General features: G+C 37.4%; 1 protein-coding gene across 2 annotated transcripts in view; it reads left to right on the forward strand.

Annotated features, from left to right (window-relative positions):
* Window positions 1-21,835, forward strand: part of LOC132106099 (gastrula zinc finger protein XlCGF8.2DB-like) — a 102,466-nt gene that overhangs the window by 22,642 nt on the left and 57,989 nt on the right. The window lies entirely within an intron of this gene.

The following is a 21,835-nucleotide window of genomic DNA, read 5'->3' on the forward strand; positions in this document are numbered from 1 at the left end:
AGCAAATCTTACAGATCCAAACTATTGAAGGAATGTGAGAAATATGTACTCACAGAAAGGTCTGCTTGCTGTCAATGCTTTATTACCAGCTCTTCATCCTCATCTAATTAAGATAAAGATTATTATATCTCAACATATTTCTTTAAAGAAATAAAAACTTCAAATAGTCTTTTTATTTTTATTTATTTATTTTTGGCCAGTAACAGAAAACAGCCTCCAGTCAACATATTAAAAAGCAAAGATGATCAAAATCGGGTGATGGGATTACAGATGTACAAAATATACAAACATATAAACTCTGATGTCTTAGGTGCACCCACAGAACAGCTCAAATTAAGCACAGCTGACAACAGTACAGAAAGTGCATTGATCTCGTATAAAACTGTAATGGTAATTTAACAATTCATTATACTTACAAAATTAGAAGGTACAGTTGTTTTTTCATAAATTTTGTTTACAAATATCACTTAAAAATAGATATTTCAGTCTACACTAAACTTTGTTTATATATAGTAAATCTGTATTTTCATCTAAGTAGAATCATGAACATTTCTATTCTACTGCACTGTTAGTAATAATGACAGCATTCATGAGAATGCAGAAACCAAATTGCAATGACAAGATCTCTTAAAGGCCATGTTGCAGGTTAACCACCACTTTCGATTAATGGGTACATAAATCACTCAAGATATGTATATCATTTTTAAAATGTCTCAAAAATAGTCTTAAAGACCTATTTTTTACGTTTTTGGTATTAACGTTTTTTTTACGCAACTCTGCGATGACGTCACATTGGGGAGAAGTCGAGGAAAGGTAGCCTCAGTCTAGTATGATGCCGCGTTCCAGGCAACCCGTAACCCGTGTGTTTCCAACCTTAAACCTGTGAAAGTGCACAGGAACGGCAATCAAACTCGTGACTTCCCACCCGTGAACTTGTGTCTCGTACTAGATCGATGTACTCCGAGTTCCGATGTCACACAGCACGCGAAACAACAATGACAGCCCCTACGGATAATACTGCCTACGGATGCAGTTTATGCAAGTGGCATACGTTGAAAAAACGATTTTAGGTCAATGTACCGTTGCAATAAAAAAAAAAATTTAGTTACAATTCCTTGCACTCAGAAAGTTTGCCGTAACTTGCCTGGAATGGTACAAAGTCGTTAGTCGTGGTATGGAATAGTGATTACGAGCTCAAAAACCTGCCTGGAACGCAGCATCAGAACTAACGTTATAGCGACTGACTGGGATGAGGAAGAGGTGGCAAGAGCCAACATGTATGATGACCTGCAGCTGTGTAATTTCGAACCAGCCAGACGTGAGAGGGTAAATGAGGAATTGCCAAGAACTGATGTCCATAAAAAGCCTATGCATGGCCCGAGGAGAATGAGTGGAGAGTTGGTGAAGTGTCCTGGTGAGTTGCTATCGTTTAGCATCGCAGCAATGAGCACTGGAGCTAGTCTATGAGCAGCAGTGCACAATAACGACACACACACACACACACACATATATATATATATATAATTTTTTACTGTCATTGAGTAGCACCGAGTGAAAAATCAACATTTTCTTTATATCTAGTGGCAGTGATCATGACGTTAGTTCAGATAAGTACCGGTAACCTTTGTCATAGTGTCGTAGAACTGGTAAACGTTGTCTTTGTCATCTAGAAATAGAAAGCATCATGCTAGCTATATGGACGTTTCTAAGCGTTTATCTCTTCCTCCGGTGAAAATGTTGTTGCAAACGTAGCAGCGTGTCTGTCGCTGTGTTTGGCAGGTGCTTGTGTGGGTGCTGTCCCATGGAAACTGCGCTGAAAAGCTTGTGCTGTAGGCAAGTGAGTGCGTTTTGGTCGCTGTTGGTCGATATCTATCTATCTGTCTGTCTGTCTATCTATCTATATATGTAGTCTATCTATCTATATCTATGTATTTATCTATAATCTGCGCTATCTGAGTACTCTCGTCTACTACTCGTCTCTCTAGTCACTCTCAATGCTCTCAAGGCGGCTTTGGTAAATTCTCTCCCCAACGTGACGTGATGCAATGCATTATGGGGGAAAGGAGACCGCTGTAAGATAGTACCTACTTTTTCGTTCGTAAGATAGTACCTACTTTTTCCGTTTTGTGATACCCAACAACATAAAATACAATGGATAACAGTTTAAATGTTTATTACCAACAAGCAAATTGCAGAAATTCGTAAAACAATTTACCCTGCAACACGGCCTTTAATTCATGCACTTAACAGACTGTTTTCTGCTCGATGCTCATTGCAATTGCAGTAGTTGCAATGCAAATTACTGATAGCAGTTTCAAGATTAATCTGAAGCAGTTGTAACAGTAAAAATGTTGTCAAGTTTCCATTTCTCTTAACTGCCAGGAAGCACCAGATCCACATATCATACTTATTTCATATCCATAGATGTTAGCCAATCATAGCAGGGAGCATATACAGGTAAGTCTCTCACAGCAGAAATGCCCATTCAAACAAAGCAGGGTAGAAACAATAGCTATTTATTTCTTAATTATGATCATTTTGATGTGAAATCATAATAATTATTATTATTATTTATTTTTTACATAAGATTATACAGAGTGTAAAGATAACTTTGTGAACATATAACCTTGATATTTTAATAAAGACTGAGTTAGGCCATGTCGCAGATTTGCTTAATGTAATTTCCAATTTAAAAATAAAAAAAGGTTATGTAAAGCTGAAACACTTTTGAACCATTATTATCCTGACTAGATTAATTATCACAATTGTAGTGAACTTATTTATCACGGTTATCAGTATTATTATGGTATTGTTAAAATGTGCTGGAAATGTTCAAAAATTACAAGTTTTATATCTAAAATCAACAAATACAATTATTTTAACAATTAAACTACCAATGTTTAACTAATAGCATGTTCAGATGTCTAATGTAAATGTTCAAATAAATGTTAAATAAGAAATTGTTTTTAACAAATTGTTTTTTAGCTCTTTCTACAGGGGGCATCCTCTCATAGCCACTTCCCCGCATCACCTCGATGTTGGCAGATTTACTCGCATGCCAAAACCGATGGATGCGAGAAGAAAACGGCCTCTTTCATTTCTTTTTGATATCTGTATGGAGATCATGCAGAAATGGAAGGGCTCACCTGAGCTGGAGGGCTATGGTCAGAAAGATAACTCTCAGAGTTTTTTATTTTATGGCCTCACACCGTGGCGTGATCCATAACCTCCAACAGCTCTACATACGCAGGGCAGGACAATTGAGAAGGCTCAGCCCCAACTTCTTCACCATCCTCAAATATCTCCTGCTCTTCCTGGGTAAAAACCCAGCAGAGCACTAACCCCAGTATCAGATAGTGTTAAACATATAACATCATCTTCCCGAGGCTTTCTCTAATCCGCCGCCATTACGAGCGCGAAAGGGAAAATCCCTCTTTAAAACATTCAAACAGATCCACCTGTATTCTCACAAGCTCAATCTTCTCAGTGCCTCAGCAGCGGCGGGTCCTGAACCGCGGGAAGCAGATGGTTGTCTTTTTTTCATGAATTTTTTTCTTGAAAAAACGCTCACAATGCACGCAGAATGCCTCCTCAAAGACATCGCGTGCGTGCTCTTCACCCAAACAAATGACGCAAAGATCGCGTGTGTCATCGGGTGTCAAATAACGCCGACACGGATGCACACATTGTCTAAATGCTTGCTAGTGGTCGCCATGATAAACAGAAAGATCGCTCTTACCATTTCTTTCAGATGCATGCTTCAAACAGAACAGTCAGTGAAGACGAAGAAGTGAATGACGTGTTTTCGCGGTGCCTGTTTATAGTCGTGCTGGTAGTGACGTCAGATGCTGTAGCCGGCAAACAAGTTGGTGTTTTTTCAATGTATGCTTAAGACACGGGTCACAACGAGGTGTTCCCCCATAGCACCCCCTAGAGGACGCAGTTCGACGTTCCCTTGAAAGGGAACTCAAACACACAATATAGGTTATTAGTAGCCTAATTGTCTCTTCAATACCCCTTACTCCTTAGCTCCAGGCCCCTGAGCAGACTAAAAACACTTCCTATTGTTTCTATTGTTCTTTTTTACTTGTACGAACCCGAACTTATGAACTATTGACAATGAAAACTTGAGAGAGAACTTAGCCTAACTCACCATATTAAAACAATTCACAGCACATTCTCTTTCAAAAACAAACGTGTGTGCTATCTGCCTTCCAGCATAAAAAAACTTTACTATAAAGTGAACTCGCTTTCAAGAAATCACTTTGAAAACAATAAATCTTCCCTTTCAAGAGGAATGCATTTGAAATATATGAAAATAAAACTAAATGGTAAGTAAAAAATAAAATAAAGTATAGTTTCTTTCAAAACAACTTAAACTAAAAGTAAGTACTATTTTCAGAAAAAATGACTGTTCCTCAGTCATCCGTTATCAGGTGATTATGTTTCGCTTTGAAGGCATGTTATAACACCCATAGAGCTCTCCCAGCAGCCCCTCATGTCCTGTTCGTAGGCCCGGCAATGGCTTAGCTGAAAGCTAAGGTGTAGAAGATCTCCAAATTTGTCCAAATAGTGTTTGAGCTCGCAGGCATACATGCTGGGTCAATTATTTCTACAACCTTCTCATCTACTTACTCCTCTACCACTTCTTCCAGGACTTCAGTGTGTGGTTGTGTTACAGGAGTATGTGGACGGGCAGGTGTTGTTAGTACAGCAAGAGACCATTTTATATGGTACTGACTTGTGAAAATTCCTAACTGCAGGAGACTGAACAAGAAGTAGCTGAAACAAGACACATACACAAAACTAATAACGTTTTTCTGTCACAGGCAGTTGACACGTATGACATGTAATCCTCATTTTGAACTTTAATCCCCACTTTCCTTTGGCATGCCTATTGGCAAATGCTCTATACATTTTTCCAACCAAGGCACGCCATTCTCTCTGTATTTCTTGAAGTTCCAGGAAAAGGAAAGGCCCAGCACGTAAATTTTAGCACGCTTATCTCTTTTCCATGCGGATGCGCGAGGAACTGCTGAGGGAACGTCGTTATTGTTTGTGTAGCTCCTCAAAATTCTTCCAGTTCCATTTAGCCTTGCGATTCCTATTTTCATCCCAGTATTTAATATGGGAATAGTACATCATTTGGGACATCCCCAGTTCCAGGCAATGGGCAGGATCCAAAGACACTGATGTAACCATATCTGCAGCTCTCCTGAAGGTGTGAGCATACCCAAATGCCTTTCTATCACACACCTCCCTGCAGAACTCACCCACAGTCCGGCAGTAGACTAAATTCCCAATGGGATGATCTGGCCCCTTGAGAGACTGAATCGGCAGGCATTCATCCCGTTGATAGAAGTCACAAAGAAGAATCTTAACTAACTCCTCACCAATCACTTGAGGTCCTGCCAGAAAACAGTAACTGAGTGGAGATATACTTTCAACGCTTGTCTTCTGAAGATCATCTTGGAGCCAAGTTTCCAGTGGAGGAGATTCACCAACACTGGCACTGCCGACTGGACAAGCACAGAGTGACCGACCAAAATAGTGAGTTCCCTGTGTACCCACCACCTCCTGCAGACCAACTTGAGACCACAAAAGATTCACAGAAAGGTTAATGGGATGGACATTACAAGCTGTGTGGTAGGACACATTCGCTACACCTTATGTGTCTACCTGCTGAGGTCAAACTCTCTGTCATCCTTTTGACCAAATTTTGTAATGGTCATATTGACTGACATGTCCAGATCATTGTTTATCTCAAGGATGAACTGCTGATCCCCATGCGCACGTTCTCCTCCCAAACTGGTTCAAATTTGTCATCTGTTGAGTGGGCCTCTCTAAATCTCCAGGTGAAAGAGCCCTCAACCGGCCCGCAAAATGCTTGCAAAAAGCATTCATGAAACTGATGTCATGAGCCTTGGCCATCAATTAATTTAAGAACATGGGGTGTGGAGACTTGTGATTTGCAGGTACCTTACATTAAGAAAGTAACCACTGTCCACATATACCAAAACAATCCCCATCAGACACAATCAGACAGCTGCACCACAACAACATCAAAACTGAAGGTGTAATTCACTTATACAACTGGCATCATCCAATTCTGAAGCAAATAATGGGATATGCATGGAATCTAACAAAAAAAGCTTCCACTTTAAGCAATTCAAAAAAATCCCTTTAGCAGAGCACTAGTGTTTTGGTTGCAGGCAACAGAAACAGGATCAAATTCGAAACTGAAAGGCAAATTGAACATGAATTACCAACAAAGTTAATTACACTACACTCTTAAACACGAAAAATATAAAGAAAATTAAAATGAAAATTACACTTACATGTCCATTGCCAGCTACTTCAGCCTTGCCAATGGCAGTGAACTGATTACTTGCACTTTCAATACATTTACATTATACATTTATTCACTTAGCTGACGCTTTTATCCAAAGCGACTTACAATTGCCACATATGTCAGAGGTCGAACACCTCTGGAGCAACTAGGGGTTAAGTGTCTTGCTCAGGGACACATTGGTGTCTCACAGTGGACTCGAACCCGGGTCTCTCACACCAAAGACATGTGTCTTATCCACTGCGCTAGCACCACCCCTTCAATACAGTGAATCCTTCTGCCTTGTCCAACATTCTGGTTTACAATTAAAAAAAATTCAACCCCATTTGCAAAGTGAAACACACAGACAGCAAATACATTAGTTGCCAAATAATACACATATTCTTTCTATGAGAGTTGCGCTTCACTAAATAAAATTATTTAATAAATCATGCATACACATTCTCATGAGATCACGTTGGATATTTACGTGTGACCAGTCATATAAACGTTTAATCTGTATGACATAATCAACAATCATTATATGTAAATTGAATATTAATTGTCAAACAGATTAAATGTGTATATTAGTTTTATTCAATTTCTTTACTATAGTTAGCGATGGAATATAATTTTGCACTAGAATGCATTCTGTAATTTTGGTTTCAGCATGTAATGTTTTTGTTTTGTAACAGTTGTCTCTTTTTCTAGGGTTGAAGGTGTGTCTTTTAAGTGACTCTATGTGCCGTGGGGTTGAGGACCACATTAAGAACATCCAGGTATTCTTGCATTCTGGTACAAATTTAAGTCCGAGTTTGGTCCAGCATGCACTCCATTTTGATGCGCTGAAGGGGCATATGTTGATATCAACATAGGAACCAACGATGTTGCCAGTGGTGTCAGGCCCCAGGAGAAGCCTCTCGCTGCAACCTGCGGTGGACATCCAACCCGGCCCACATCCAAGTGTGACGTCAGAAGCCATTAGGCTGGCACGCCCATGCCCAAATTGGACACATTCTCATTAACGAAGAAGCATCGAGAAGAGAAGACAAGAAGACGAAGGTAACTGCGAAACAAAATGCACAAAACACGCGGTTTTATAACAGTATAACCACTGTTCAACATTATAAAAATGAGTTGTATGAGAATGAAATGTTACCTGTTGAAAGCAGCTCTAATTACTTTAATAATAGTTTATGAGGTCAGTGCAGTGCGACTGATCACTTGACTAGCATGCCTGCTCCGCAATTAGCGCGAAAGTCCGCGATATGTAATAAATTGTCAAAATATGGATGTAATTCGAATGAATAAGATTTGATGATTTTGTTTTAGATCTATGAATTATCTTCAACTTCCATATTTGGTCATAACTCTCCTGTGATGTCTCTTAACTGAGTTGTGTGTTACATTGGCTGAGTGTATTTCGTATCGGCAAGTTAACGTTAACTAACGTTAAGGGTAGATATGAAAATTATATTATTTCAGTGCTTATGTGTGACGTTACATTCTGTAAATCTTATTCTGCTTCTAGAGAATTTGAGAATTGATTGTCACTCTGTCAGTTGTAACTGCATATTGAAAAATTTGAAGTTGTTAAGTCATTGCTATGTAAATAATCTACGTTCAGTCATTGCTATGTAAGTGTATTGGTTATGTAAATAAGCAATACACGTTTAGATAATGTAATGTGATGATAAACTGTTGTAATATGCATAAGTTTTATTAATGATTCATTGTAAATACAGTGACAGCAAGCCAGCCATCACATCAGCAGTCTTTTAACTATATTATACTTCTTCTTTCAGGAGTACTACAATTTTGAAAGCAAGTGATTGTTTGTCATGTCGGTAAGTAAAAATAAACTTTGGGGTTTGTATCCTAATCAAGTTTGTGTACTGTTAACTGTCAGGCCAAAGGTTTGTCTGAAATGGAATTAACAATTTAACGATAGCTAGGTTAAGTCTGATCACTTATCACTTACAACCCTTGCAAAGTAACTTGATAGAGCAACTGAATCATTTCACTACATCTTACTTGATAACTGTGCGTGTTGCAAATGATCTGTGTATTCTTCTATCTATTCTAGATTAATGGAAAGATCACATAATTACTGTCATTGCCATGTTTTACAGCATCCTACACATTTTCAGTTCAAGCCTGATGCAGATCAATACTGCCTGCATGGGGGGTTCGAATGTCCATGCTGCAGTTTTATGACTAAAGAGAAATTCTCATTTTCTATTCATCTTGAGAACCATATAAGTCATGCAGTGAAGCATGGAGGTATGGTGGAGCATTTCTCTAGATATTGATACATTTTTGCGGTTTTAAATCACAAATATGTCTGTATAATCTAAATATGTTCTTGCATCTCAAAACAAAGACAAACAAGATGAGCTGTAGTTTCTTGAAGTAGAAACACTGAAGTAGGGCAGGTCTTTTATGGCAAAAAACTAAAATCTTGATTTTTCCTGTTCAGAATTATTGACCGATTTGATTTCTTTAAATGTTTAACTAGTCAACGTAAAAATCACATAGCCCTACACTGAAGCCCTACAATGTTGTTACGTTTATTTATCTATTTCTGTGTTTTGTTAAACTTACTGTGTACACTCTGCACTGTTGATAACATAGTTGCTATAATTTTGCAGGTTACTTCATCTCAAAATGCAACAAACTATGCAGGACCACAGCCCATTTTCACTGTCTGTACTGCAGCCAGACAGTAATACGGAAGGAACAATTCATAAGCCATGTCTCCAAATGCTCTAAGACAGAAGTATTTTCAGCACCTACCCTATCTCCAGCTCTTTCTGTAGCTGCATGCCCGACACCCTGTCCCCCAGCTACATTAGTTACCAAGGCTCCAGTCTCTACCCCCCTTTCCTCTGATCTTGGCTTTGTACCATTCCCACCCCCACAAATACAAAGAAAGAGAAAGATGTCTTTAGTTTCTAACTCCCTTACCTCTGATCCTGGCTCCTTTGCACCACCCCCACCAAAAATTGAAAAGAAGACAAACACAGTCATGTGTCCTCATTGTGGACTGTTACTTAACAGACGTAATGTAAGGCTACACATTCTGAGACGACATACACCAATAAAAACGGATATTAGCGCTCTGAACCACCTAAAAGCATTTTCAGCACCCAACACTCCAATACACATAATCAGAAAGACGTGGGGCTCAGAACAAAGAACAGCATGTGAACTTGATATCTGCAGAATTAATAAAGAATTTGCAGAAAGATCAAACATCCGTTCCTATGAGTGCCATCACCTTCGATCACTTGCATACTGCCCACCCGCCGGAAGGGAGATTTCCTTACTGACAGAGCAAGGTTTACAGGCCATGGTTGATGATAGGTGGTTTGGAAAGGACAAGAAGGAGAAATGTTTGGCACGCCAGAGAGAGGCAATTGACGCAGGAGTCCCTCTCTCCTGCCTAGTGACCGTTTGTGGGCCCAGCCATAAAAAATACATTTCTGTGTTCGAGCCCACCATTTCCTACTACAGCAGGCTTGGTCGAGTCATGGTTTCCTATGATGCCAAAACAATTTCTTGGCATTGTCCTTGTGCTAAACCAAGGCAGTCATGCCTTCACAAAAATGTTGCAAAGTGGCACCTATTTGAAGTGGACAGGGCACTCTTCCGGAAAACCAGAAGTGTGGAGGAGGATAGCATTGCACAACAATTTCCCACCAATGTAGAAGGTTTTGAGGCAGAGGACGGAGCCCAGTACCCACCCGAAGGCCAGAATCTGTCTCGGATGGTTAGGTACATCTTTGATAAAAAGAAACTACCTGCAGTCATCCCCTCAGATGTGTTAAACTCTTGTAATTTTCCTCTGAGCTTCACACCATCTGAAGCCTTTTGCACAGAATGTTCTGAGGTAATTCCACTGAGTGAACCATTGATCATCACATCAAAAGCCAAAATCCTGACGATGACCAGTGTCATAGAAGGTTTGTTATGTTTTATTTAAATTTATCATTAATTTAACATTTAATTCCTTTTTACATGTACTGTTAAGTGTTGATGACCATGATTGTCAGGGTCTCCCTCTCCACTTGTAGGCTTAATAGCATCTCCATGCACTCATTTTAGTGTTTAATGTATTAGGGTTGTACGGTAAATCAGTGACAAAAAAATTGGTAACCTCTTTATTGGCACTTGCTTTTGGTAGGAATATCAATGTACAGGAAACAGTGCTATAGATGTGGCATGGTATATCGATATCAGGAGTGGTGCGATGGTATCTATAATTTTGACGACCACATACTTCTGTCAATACACTTGTGCCATTTTCTGCGCAACAGTCTCCAGGTAAAGAACCTTGTTGTATTGAATTTGTGGTATAAAACAACAACAAAGAATTTTGCATGAATATGTATTGTAAAGTTTACATAATGTGACCTCTATTTGGCAGACTCACCAGGCTGTAGGAAGTGCAATTGAGGTCTTAGAGAGAACCTCGGGTAAAGTCTTTCCTTCAAAAACAAGGATCCTGCATGCCTACTTGAGTTTTGAGGCACTATCCGACCACACCTACACTTTTGCATGCGTAACATGTGGTTACCATCCAGTGTCTGTCGTAATGGACCTTCATAAGAAGGGTGTTTTTAGTATGCCTGGTAAGTCCACACATTTATTTATTTTTTTACTCGTTTGTTATGTCATGTACATTGCATGTCCAACTTAGGTAAGACTTGTGTTTAGTAAAGTCTTGCTTTTTAGTGAGCAGCATTGAGGAACCACCAGAGGATTTTGATGGAAAGGTGAATGCTGAAGATTTCTGGGAACATGTTTCTCTGGAAATGATCAGCCGTGGCTTGGTTCCAAGTGAGTATGATTCCCTGATACAGCTGGTATGACATATTAGTGTTTGCTTTCTTTACTATGGAATTATGATGGAATATTCTATTAACAATTTCTTATTCAAAGACAATAAGGCAAACCCCTTTGTGGTTCGTCCGAGCTACCATAACTGGGCTCCATGGATTGGTCCTCACACAAGAAGCGGGAATCATCTTCTCAATACAGAATATCAGAAGGTGCATTCTCCTTATAGTGTAAAGGAGGAATCCGAGTTTACCCTCACAGAGGACCGGCTAACAGATGAGCTTCTAAAACTCAAGGTATTTGAGTCATTAAATCATTTACTGTGAGCTATGTCAGTTAATATATGTGTATTACTGAATCATACTATGTGTTAATTATTCAAATATGCTAATGTTCACTATAGATAGAGGCAGTGCGTTCCTTATGTAGGGAGTGTGGCATCGACCCCAAGGGCTCGCGAATGGACTTGGTTGGACGACTGCAGCAAGAAATGAAAAACAGAGCCAGTTACGACAAGGTGTTTTCACAGATCTGGGGAGCATCTGGTATGTTGTGTTGTATAACAGAAAAAACTTTTCACACTTTACAGGCAGTTCTTTGTTTACGGTTCTTTCAAACGGGCCTGTGATTTGTGTTTTCCTTCAACAGGTGGATGGGCTGTGGTCACCTGTCCTTGTGCTGTGGTCTATGGGGTAAAATTTAACATCAGAGCTGAGAGCCCACGGGACTTCACAGACCTTTTGTTTTCAATGAAACATTTTCCAAATATTTCATTGTATGATTTTGCCAGAGGGTTGGCAACACACACTAACATTAGAAAACCCGAAACCTTCCATCCTCATGGGGGCAGGCTGCTAGAGCCTACAGAGGAAAACATTCAGCTTGCAAATTCTGGGCAGATTAAAGTGAACTTACCGTGGCTACTCACAGAAAAGTCAGTGCCAGATGTAAATGGCCACCCTATAACAGGATCATCTGATCATTATGCCCTATATGATCGTTTCCATGAGGCTAATTCTAAGGACGCCAGGGATACCTTGCGTAAGGTGGAACTGGTCCCGGAGTTGTGTGGTTGGCTTAATAGCCAGTGTGCCGAACAGCTCTTCTCTGGAATGAGAAAAAATAACCATTTTCTTAATATGATGACTCCCTCCTCACACATCTTTCTGATGCGGAACATCTTGCATCACCACAACATCTACAAAAACTCCAGAACCATAGAGAACATGAAGACTAGACTGGGCATGGGAGTGGACATAGCGTTAAATTCCAATGGTCAGACAGTGTTGGGTATGTATTCCACCCTCATTATTAAGTCTTAGTGGTAATGATATTATTGTGAATATTATATATTTATATATGTGTCTGTTTTTATTAAGGTGAGGATGTTTGTTTATGTGTGTTTTAGGTGCAGCCATGGCTGTGAATTCTCAATCCTCCTCTGTTGATACTGCAGCATGCAGTCAAATTCCAGGTACGAAGGTGCAGTTGTTGTGGTCGGAAGATCAATCATCTTTGATTGTGAATATTATATATTTATTTATGTATTTTTTTTATAAGAGTGAGGATGTTTGTTTGTGTTTTAGGTGCGACCATGGCTGTGAATTCTCAATCCTCCTCTTTTGATACTGCGGCAACTGGTGAGTAATGAGGGACTCATTCTGCTTTTCTTTTGTCAAGCTTTTCATTTTGTTTTTCTGTATGACAGAATGCTTATTTTATGGGTTTAAGGGACCCTTACAGTCATTTTCTGTTTTAGTTACAGCAAAGTCAGTGCCCAAGCCATCGTCCCTCGCTGCGCCCAGTCCATCGTCCCTCGCTGCGCCCAGTCCAGCGTCCCTCGCTGCGCCCAGTCCAGCGTCCCTCGCTGCGCCCAGTCCAGCGTCCCTCGCTGCGCCCAGTCCAGCTTCCCTCGGCTTCTCAGGACTGAGTAAACCCTGGGAAAAAGAATTGAATCCTATCCAGGACAAATTGGTAAGCTAATTATTAAAATGTGATATGTGTAGTGGTGCAACGGATCATCATTGATCCGTGATCCGTTTGGATCAATATCTTCGGTTCTGCACAGTTATGGGTGTAACCGATATTTGATCTATGATCTCTACAGGTTACACCCCAGATTGTTCATGTTACCCACTCTATAATTGATGTTAAGAAAGAAAAAAAATCCTCTGGCCTTAATAACTTTAGAAGCTTTTAACAAAGAATGCCATGTATTTTGCTCTTGTACTAATAATAGTCATTTTCAGCTCAACTATGTTCTGGACATGAGACGGCCTGGAGCGGAAATTATTATAAAAGAAGGGCCCATATGTGTTACCCGTGAAGAGTTTTGGAGCCTAGGGCTACAAAGATACATGGATTCCCAGGTGAGTAGTGGGAAGTTTGTTCAAAATAGGAGGGGGGAAAGCCCTGTTTGTATTAGTTTTTTAATGATTACTGATATTTGGAGACAATTAATGATAGTCTTATATTTTATTTGGTTGTTTGTTTGTAGATTGGGAATGCCTACTTTAAATTGATCCATGAAGCAGCTCAGCAACACGTATGTAACTTCTATATATGTATTATATATACACTAGACCAAAGCCTAAATTCAACATAATTTATCAGTTACTATATTCTTTCATTTTATTGTCTACTCTCAAAGTAGTTATAAACTTTTTACTTAGAAATATATTTACTTTTTTTTTGTACTTTAGGGAAAAGACATATATATAGAGAACATGTACGTAGTTCCTACATGGAAGCGTACACCAAATAATGTGGTTGTCAACTTTCCAGTAAGTATGCAAAAAGTACAATGTGTATGTTGTTCCAAAAATTTAGATCTGCATAATTACAAGACATTTGATTAATGTTAGGAGGATGTTGACATGAAAGACTTGTTGGTGTTTCCGGCATGGACAGACTCAATTGGGCCAGATCACTTCGTTCTCTGTGTAAGGGATTGGTACTGTTCTAAGATATTAGATTGTACATGTGGCGGTTATTGTTAAATCATGTAAATTGAAATTGTGAATTCCATAATTTTTTTTCTAACGACTTGTACAATGTTGTGTATCTTTATCTTTTACCAAATACCACATTATAGGTCATGAAGCCACTCATGAGAGAGATGTTATTTTTAGACTCCCATTACACATTGCATGAGTCTGGATTTGGTGATGCTGATTACAGAGCCATTTTTAGGTTCACACATGAGGCATACTGTTTGACATGTTCATATAACAATTTATACTTTGGCTATGTTCTTATAGCCTGTACTGATATATTTCGGCTACGTTCTAATAGCCTGTACATACATATTTGTCTACGTTCTTATAGCCTGTACTGATATATTTCGGCTACGTTCTAATAGCCTGTACATACATATTTGGCTACGTTCTTATAGCCTGTACTGATATATTTCCGCTACGTTCTTATAGCCTGTACTGATATATTTCGGCTACGTTCTAATAGCCTGTACATACATATTTGGCTACGTTCTAATAGCCTGTACATACATATTTGGCTACGTTCTTATAGCCTGTACTGATATATTTCGGCTACGTTCTAATAGCCTGTACATACATATTTGGCTACGTTCTTATAGCCTGTACTGATATATTTCGGCTACGTTCTAATAGCCTGTACATACATATTTGGCTACGTTCTAATAGCCTGTACATACATATTTGTCTACGTTCTTATAGCCTGTACTGATATATTTCGGCTACGTTCTAATAGCCTGTACATACATATTTGGCTACGTTCTTATAGCCTGTACTGATATATTTCCGCTACGTTCTTATAGCCTGTACTGATATATTTCGGCTACGTTCTAATAGCCTGTACATACATATTTGGCTACGTTCTAATAGCCTGTACATACATATTTGGCTACGTTCTTATAGCCTGTACTGATATATTTCCGCTACGTTCTTATAGCCTGTACTGATATATTTCGGCTACGTTCTAATAGCCTGTACTGATATATTTCGGCTACGTTCTTATTCTTTTTTTCTATTTTTTGTAGAAATCTTGCACAAAAAATTGATCCTGGGAGCTGGACTGAAAAAACTGGACATGATATTGTGGTGATTAATAAATGCATATTTAGCTACAAATATTATTAATTCCCATAATCTGCATATCATAGATGTCATAATGTAACCGAGATGGTAATGCTTTCATCTATTTGACATGTATGTTACCTTTTTTTGTTGCTTTTTAGGGATTGCCACACCAGATCTGTGGAAATGACTGTGGGGTTTTCATGCTTATGGTAAGGTCAGTTTATTTGGCAAGTCTGTACAAGTTTCTGTCAACATTGTAAATAAAATGTTTTCTGTCTTTTATATTTCAGTATACCCTTTGCATTGTGACAGGTGTGGGGTTTGACTTCGAGGAGGTTAGTTGATTTTTTTAAAAAAAAAATGCAAAAGGAAATTTCTCACTTTACATGTTGTCTGAGTGCACACTCTTCATCATGAAGAAAATGGATACATTATGAACTAAAGATTCTCCTCGTCACTGTCACACATCTTTCAGATGGACATGTCTTCCATTCGAAAGTGGTGGTGTCTCATTCTGATGGAGCGCTTCAAAATAGAAGGGTATGACGCCACTAAACAATGTGTATATTCATTTCTGTAACTTTTTCTGGTTTTAATACCTTGTGCTGTTTTTTATTACATTTATGTTTCCATTTGCAGTCTATTGTTCATTTTGTGCCTTGGCTCATTTATTCAAATCGATATAAATCTGTTCACTAGATATGAATAATGACTATCATCCATTTAGCTACATGTAACTTAAGTAAGGTGAATGGGTAATGTTTACCATAGTTTCCTCACTCTGTATGCAGCTGCAACTATATGGTACCATTAGTGATGTAGGACCAGACTCGAGACCAATTTCTGCTTTCTCGGGCTCATTCCTTCAAAGACTCGGTCTTGACTCGGTCTCGGACCACAGTCATAATTTCGGATCGAGTCCTTGAGATTTTTTTTCCAACGCATTTTTTTATGTTCAAATAAATAAACGCACAACACTTAACAGTAATAAATAAATGCAATGTTGACAGGCAATCATCACTCAATGACGGTCTCGTCCCCATCACTAGGTACCATGGTCACAATTGTTTATAGGTATTGTATTAATTTTGGTGAACAAACAGACTGGAAATATCTGTGGTTTAAACAGTTTTAAACCACACCTTCCACTTAATCAGACATTTTGTGTATGCTTTTGCCTATGCAGTGCTTTAGATTTACCTTCTTAATGTTTGAAAGGCATGGTCAGCGGTTTGCCTTCTGGACTGATGAGGCCAGAAGCTTGTTACAAGGAACTCTTCAGCCTGTCTACAGAGTGCCAAGACAGAAAGCTATCTCTGAGAAAGTCCCAGCCCACATTGAAGCTGTCAATGTCCGCACAGCTGAGGAAAAGAAGCTAGTGGACTTTATTGTGAAGTTACAGGGATCTGAGGAACATTTGGTGGTACTTTAACAATGTTCACATTTATTCATCTTTAAAGACTAACTCCTAGTAAAGATTCTCCAAGGGCCAATGTTTTAATTAGTGACTATGCAACTATGCTGCAAATTATTGTATCTTTATCTTAAATGTATTTATTCCTTAAATAATTGTTGTTGTACCATGGTTTGACCCTAGGGTGTACTCAACGGGAAGCCATCTAAGTGGTTACGTAAGGTAACTTCTTCCCGGGTGCCTGTCTACCTCGACAGTGAGGAACAGCAGGACATCTTGTTTTCATATCTGAGAGGATTGCTGGATAGGATACCAACACAATTGAGCGTTAAAGATGAAGTGCAGTTCATCTGTGGTGTTCTTTTTCCAGAGGTATGCTGAACCATGTAATGTGTTTGTGTGTCCTGCTCCTGTGCATATAAAATGTACTGTATAAACTGTATGCTAGCACTACTATATAATGGCTGTTTAATACTGATATTATTGTATATTTATATTAATGTTTTTCATAGGCCATCATAAATGCCCTGGCTGTCCTCCGGGATATCTCCTTACAGGAGGCTGAGCAGGTCTTCCTTTCTGGTCCGAATTATCATTGCAGGTCAGAGTAGATTATTAATTATTTTTGCACAATGCCCAGTGCTCCCTTTTGCTACTGATATTTCTGTTAACACAACAGTGACTGTTCTCTGATAACTATTTCAGTGAAGTGGAAGATTTTAACAGACAAATAGACAAACAATTGAGGAAAGAAGGGAGACCATTCAATTGGTGGGTATTGCTCGTTACATTTACACAAATTAGGCGTCAGTAACATTAATATTCTATTTGACTTTCTCTCTCTACAACTCCCAACGTTCCATAAGTGTTAGATCAGAGAAATATATTTCAGTTGAACATGTTAAACACATTTCTATTTCTTCTCTCTCTCACTCTCACAGAGTTGAAGCCTACAGCCATTCTTGCAGCAACTGAAAGGGGGATCTTTTTGGTGCTTTTGTTGTAGCACAATATTTTGTTCTTCCACAAATAATTTTTTCATATAATATAAATAAATGCATGTATATATAAATAAATTCATTCTTGAATCATTCTCGAGTTTTTCCTTCTTATATCTGGCCATATCATTTAGTGACTGCATATGATGATTGCATCATTATTTTACCTGATAATGAGCAAATTAGTTAAACTTAAGGAGGTTAATCATTACAATTCAATAAACTAAGACTCACTCCAATTTTTCAGTTGTTTAAAGATTGATATACATTTTTTAATTGTTTTGTGTAAATTAAAATTTACCCATGTGTGTAAACTTGATGTATTAACACAAAATATTAATTTGTGACCAAGATATTTTAAACCGATGGTATTTTGATATGTTAAACTAGCTTACTTAAATAAGTGAGGGATTAACTGGTTTTTATGTGTTAGAAAATTGTGCAAAAGTTCCTTTATTTTAGTAATTCAACATAGCTGTAAGCCATAATAATCAAATTTAGAACACAAAGGCTTGAAATATCTCACTTTGCATGTAATGAATCTATATTATATATTAGTATCAGCTTTTAGTTGAATTACTGAAATGAACTTGCACAATTTTTTTTTCAAGTTTCACCATATTTTTTTTTTTTTACTTAAGGTTTACTTAAATTCCATTCTGCTGTTCTATTGTTTTATTTGCTATAACAGGCATTAATAAGTGAAGTCTTAATTTGGTTGTAAAAATGCAATATTTCTATAACCACATAGAAAGAAATGTAAAAAAGTTTACATTTATTTTTATTTAGAAGGGGTAAATATATAAGAGTCCACATATAATTAAGAAAGTGACAAACTCGTTTTAGTTTAAGTATATGAAGAGTTCAGATGCAAAAGCCGTTAAGTGCCATCTGAAATTTTCTTCTAGAATGATCATTTTTATCAAGGTCGTATATTTAAGTTCAGTAATTTCACTTAAATGACAATTAATAGGTAATTTTCATTGCCATTTAAGTGAAATTACTGAATTTAAATATACAAGCTTAATAAAAATGATCATTCTAGAAGAAAATTTCAGATGGCACTTAGAGGCTTTTGCATCTGAACTCTTCATATGCTCCCTTAAACGTTTATTATAGCAAAACCATGATTATTGATTACTACCATTTGTGTAACAGAAATACAAAAATATTGTTTTAACGTACATTGTTTACTTGTATTACCATGTCATTGACTTACAAAACCAGTGAGCAATGCAGATGTAACGTATGACCATATGGGCCTACCATTTTTATTATAAACCAATAACTATGATAACCATATGATAACCGTAAATAGACTACAGGAAGTGCAGCGCCATTTTGCGCATGCGAGTCACGTGCCGTTTTTGGATATGGGCGTGTCTTCTGACGTCACACTTGGATGTGGGCCGGGTTGGATATCCCCCGCGGGAAATGAGTCACGTGCCGTATTTGGACATGGGCGTATCTTCTGACGTCACACTTGGATGTGGGCCGGGTTGGATGTCCACCGCACGATGCAGCGAGCTGTACTTGCAGGGGTGCGTTTCCCAAAACCATAGTTACTAACCGAAGTCATCCAGAGTGTGGGAGCACTTTTCTTTGAGCCTCCAAAAAAGAAGAGTAAGCTGTAAACTCTGCACTACTGAACTGTTTAAGACTTATATTTGTGCAGATTCTCCAGTACAATGTTGTTTGCAAATGTTTAGTCGCAAAAGCTGATAACATTGCTTTTTAATAATTAACATTTAAAGATTTACAAACATGTTCTGTGATCAGTTTGTCGTTTACCAGTTCATAATTCAGTCTTGCAGCCTAATTATGACTGAATGAGAGAGGGAAATGTTTAAATGTATTTGAAATGCACTTTTTTTTAAAAAACTATTTTTTATGTGTGTCCAATTTTTTTTTTTCTAGACAACCTTCTGATGGATTTTACTTTAAAATGTGAGTTCCATTCAGGTTCCATGCCACTGGCACTTTATTCGAAGGATTATTTACAATTTCACAGCATAAGCTATAAAGCTGTGTGTTTACAGGACAAAAATAATAAAATGCAATTTTATTCTGTTTTATTCTTTTTCTTCGTGAAAATATGTTCTGAAAGATTCCTTAATAAGCTTTGTTCGGGATGTTAAACTACTTTAGGAGCTCTAAGGACTGCCATGTTGAAAACATTATTTGAAATCTCCTTGTGAAATTTGCTAGAGTTTGGGTCAGTGTTTTGATTGCAGAAGAGTTCAACAAAAGGATTACTAACACATAATAAAACAACTCCAGGTATATTTTTGATGAGGATATGACAATGCAAAATGGTTAAAATCTCTAAAAAGTCTCTATTGACTGATAAATACCATTTGTTATTAATTAACTTGGGAAACTAAAATATAAGCACATAAACAGATTAATCGAATAATCCCAAACATAATCGACAGATTAATCAATTATCAAAATAATCGTTAGTTGCAGCCCTAGTGAAAATAAGTGACAACAACCATGAATATGAATATATGAATATCAACCAAACTGTATAAGGACTATGAAGATGATGAGGTGGGGGTTTTTTTCAGACAGATTTGGCAACCAAACTTGTTGACAAAAACGGAAGTGAAAGCAGAACGGAAGTACTTGCAGTGTTTACACTGGACAGTTAGATTGTTTTTCATTTTGATAAACTGATCATCAAACTGTTTTTATTATTTGCTGATGTGTAAATTTGGATGTAAATAATAGGAAACCCAGGACACTTTGTATGTGGAGCACAAAGGCACTTCCTTTTTAATGTAAGTAGGCATAAAATACTATCTTCATAAAGAAACATGATTCAATATGGACAAATAGGGATTACAAGGTTGTAACATGTTTCACACTAATGTTCTGCAATCATGTTTTCAAACTTTTGTATAGTTGATATAATAATGATCATTTTAAAGTAGCCTACTGTTGTTACTCCATAGGTTGTGTTTTACATCGTAAGCAATATGAAATGTCAAATATATTTCAGTCATAGACAGTACTCATGCTTTGCCTTTCTTAATTGATATAAGGAGAATATATCACCTATGTTCTTTGTGTAATCTTGAGTCAGAAACACACAAAAACACAGCGCTTTTAAAACATTTCAAAATAAAGTGCATTTCATAAAAATAATGACAGATACACCCAAGATATTGGTTTGATTTATAGCACTATTTTATATAGTTGATGACACTATACATTTGTTAATTTTGTAAGGGAAATTTAATCTGCATAAAAATCCATCAAACACGGTTTTATTTTTTTTGTATGTACGCAAAAAAGAGTTAATGACTCAGTGATCAAGCTGACTTGTAACAGCTATCTCTCTTATATTTAAAGGACTCTATAGCAGTGTTATAATGTATGCTGGATTTGACTTTATATAAGCAACAGGTTTTTACCTAACCAGAAGAAACACAGGTTTATATATTGTTTATTATTATTATTAAGACAGTGTAAATAACGTCTTATTGCTGTTTACACATATTGCCCATGTCTCAAGTGCAAATAGCATATTTTGGTAACACTGTATGTAAAACCCTGTGTATAATGCATTATAAAGTATTATTTAAGGGTTTAATAAGAAAGTTTTAATGTCATTTTCTGTTCATCTTACCTTCATATAATTCCATTAAAATAGTGTTTTTATAAGCAGTTAGAATTCCCTGAAGTGTTACCTTAACAACAAATAAATTAGTTTAAAAGAAAAAAGTGTCAGAATCAGCCCGTTTGTTTTTGAAATAGTGTAATCATCCATCATCCAATCGTTTTGTCTCTGTTTTGTTTGTTTTTTTACCTGTGATTTATCAGTTATTTTACTCGGTGGATTGTCAAATATGCTGTGTATGATCCTCCACATTGTTTACTCTCATCTCGAGTCTGAAAAGTTGGTTTCATTAGTTTTCTTAAATGGTTCTGGTTTAACAGATTTCAGTTCTGAAGAAAACTTTCACGTCCAGAGTCTTATAAAAATGCAGAATTGAACGTTTCAGGGCTTCCAATCAAGACACATTTAACTGGAGAAACAAGAAACATCTGCATCATCATCATTCATGGTTAGTAAATTATACTAATGTTACTTCATAAGATACTGAAAAATATCACTTTAAAAGTGACTATTCATTCTACACTTTCAGTAACAGACAGCATTGAGATATTATTTACATCAGTATTATGT

Source organism: Carassius carassius, chromosome 26, assembly GCF_963082965.1.
Source record: "Carassius carassius chromosome 26, fCarCar2.1, whole genome shotgun sequence".
NCBI classification, from domain to species: Eukaryota; Metazoa; Chordata; class Actinopteri; order Cypriniformes; family Cyprinidae; genus Carassius; species Carassius carassius.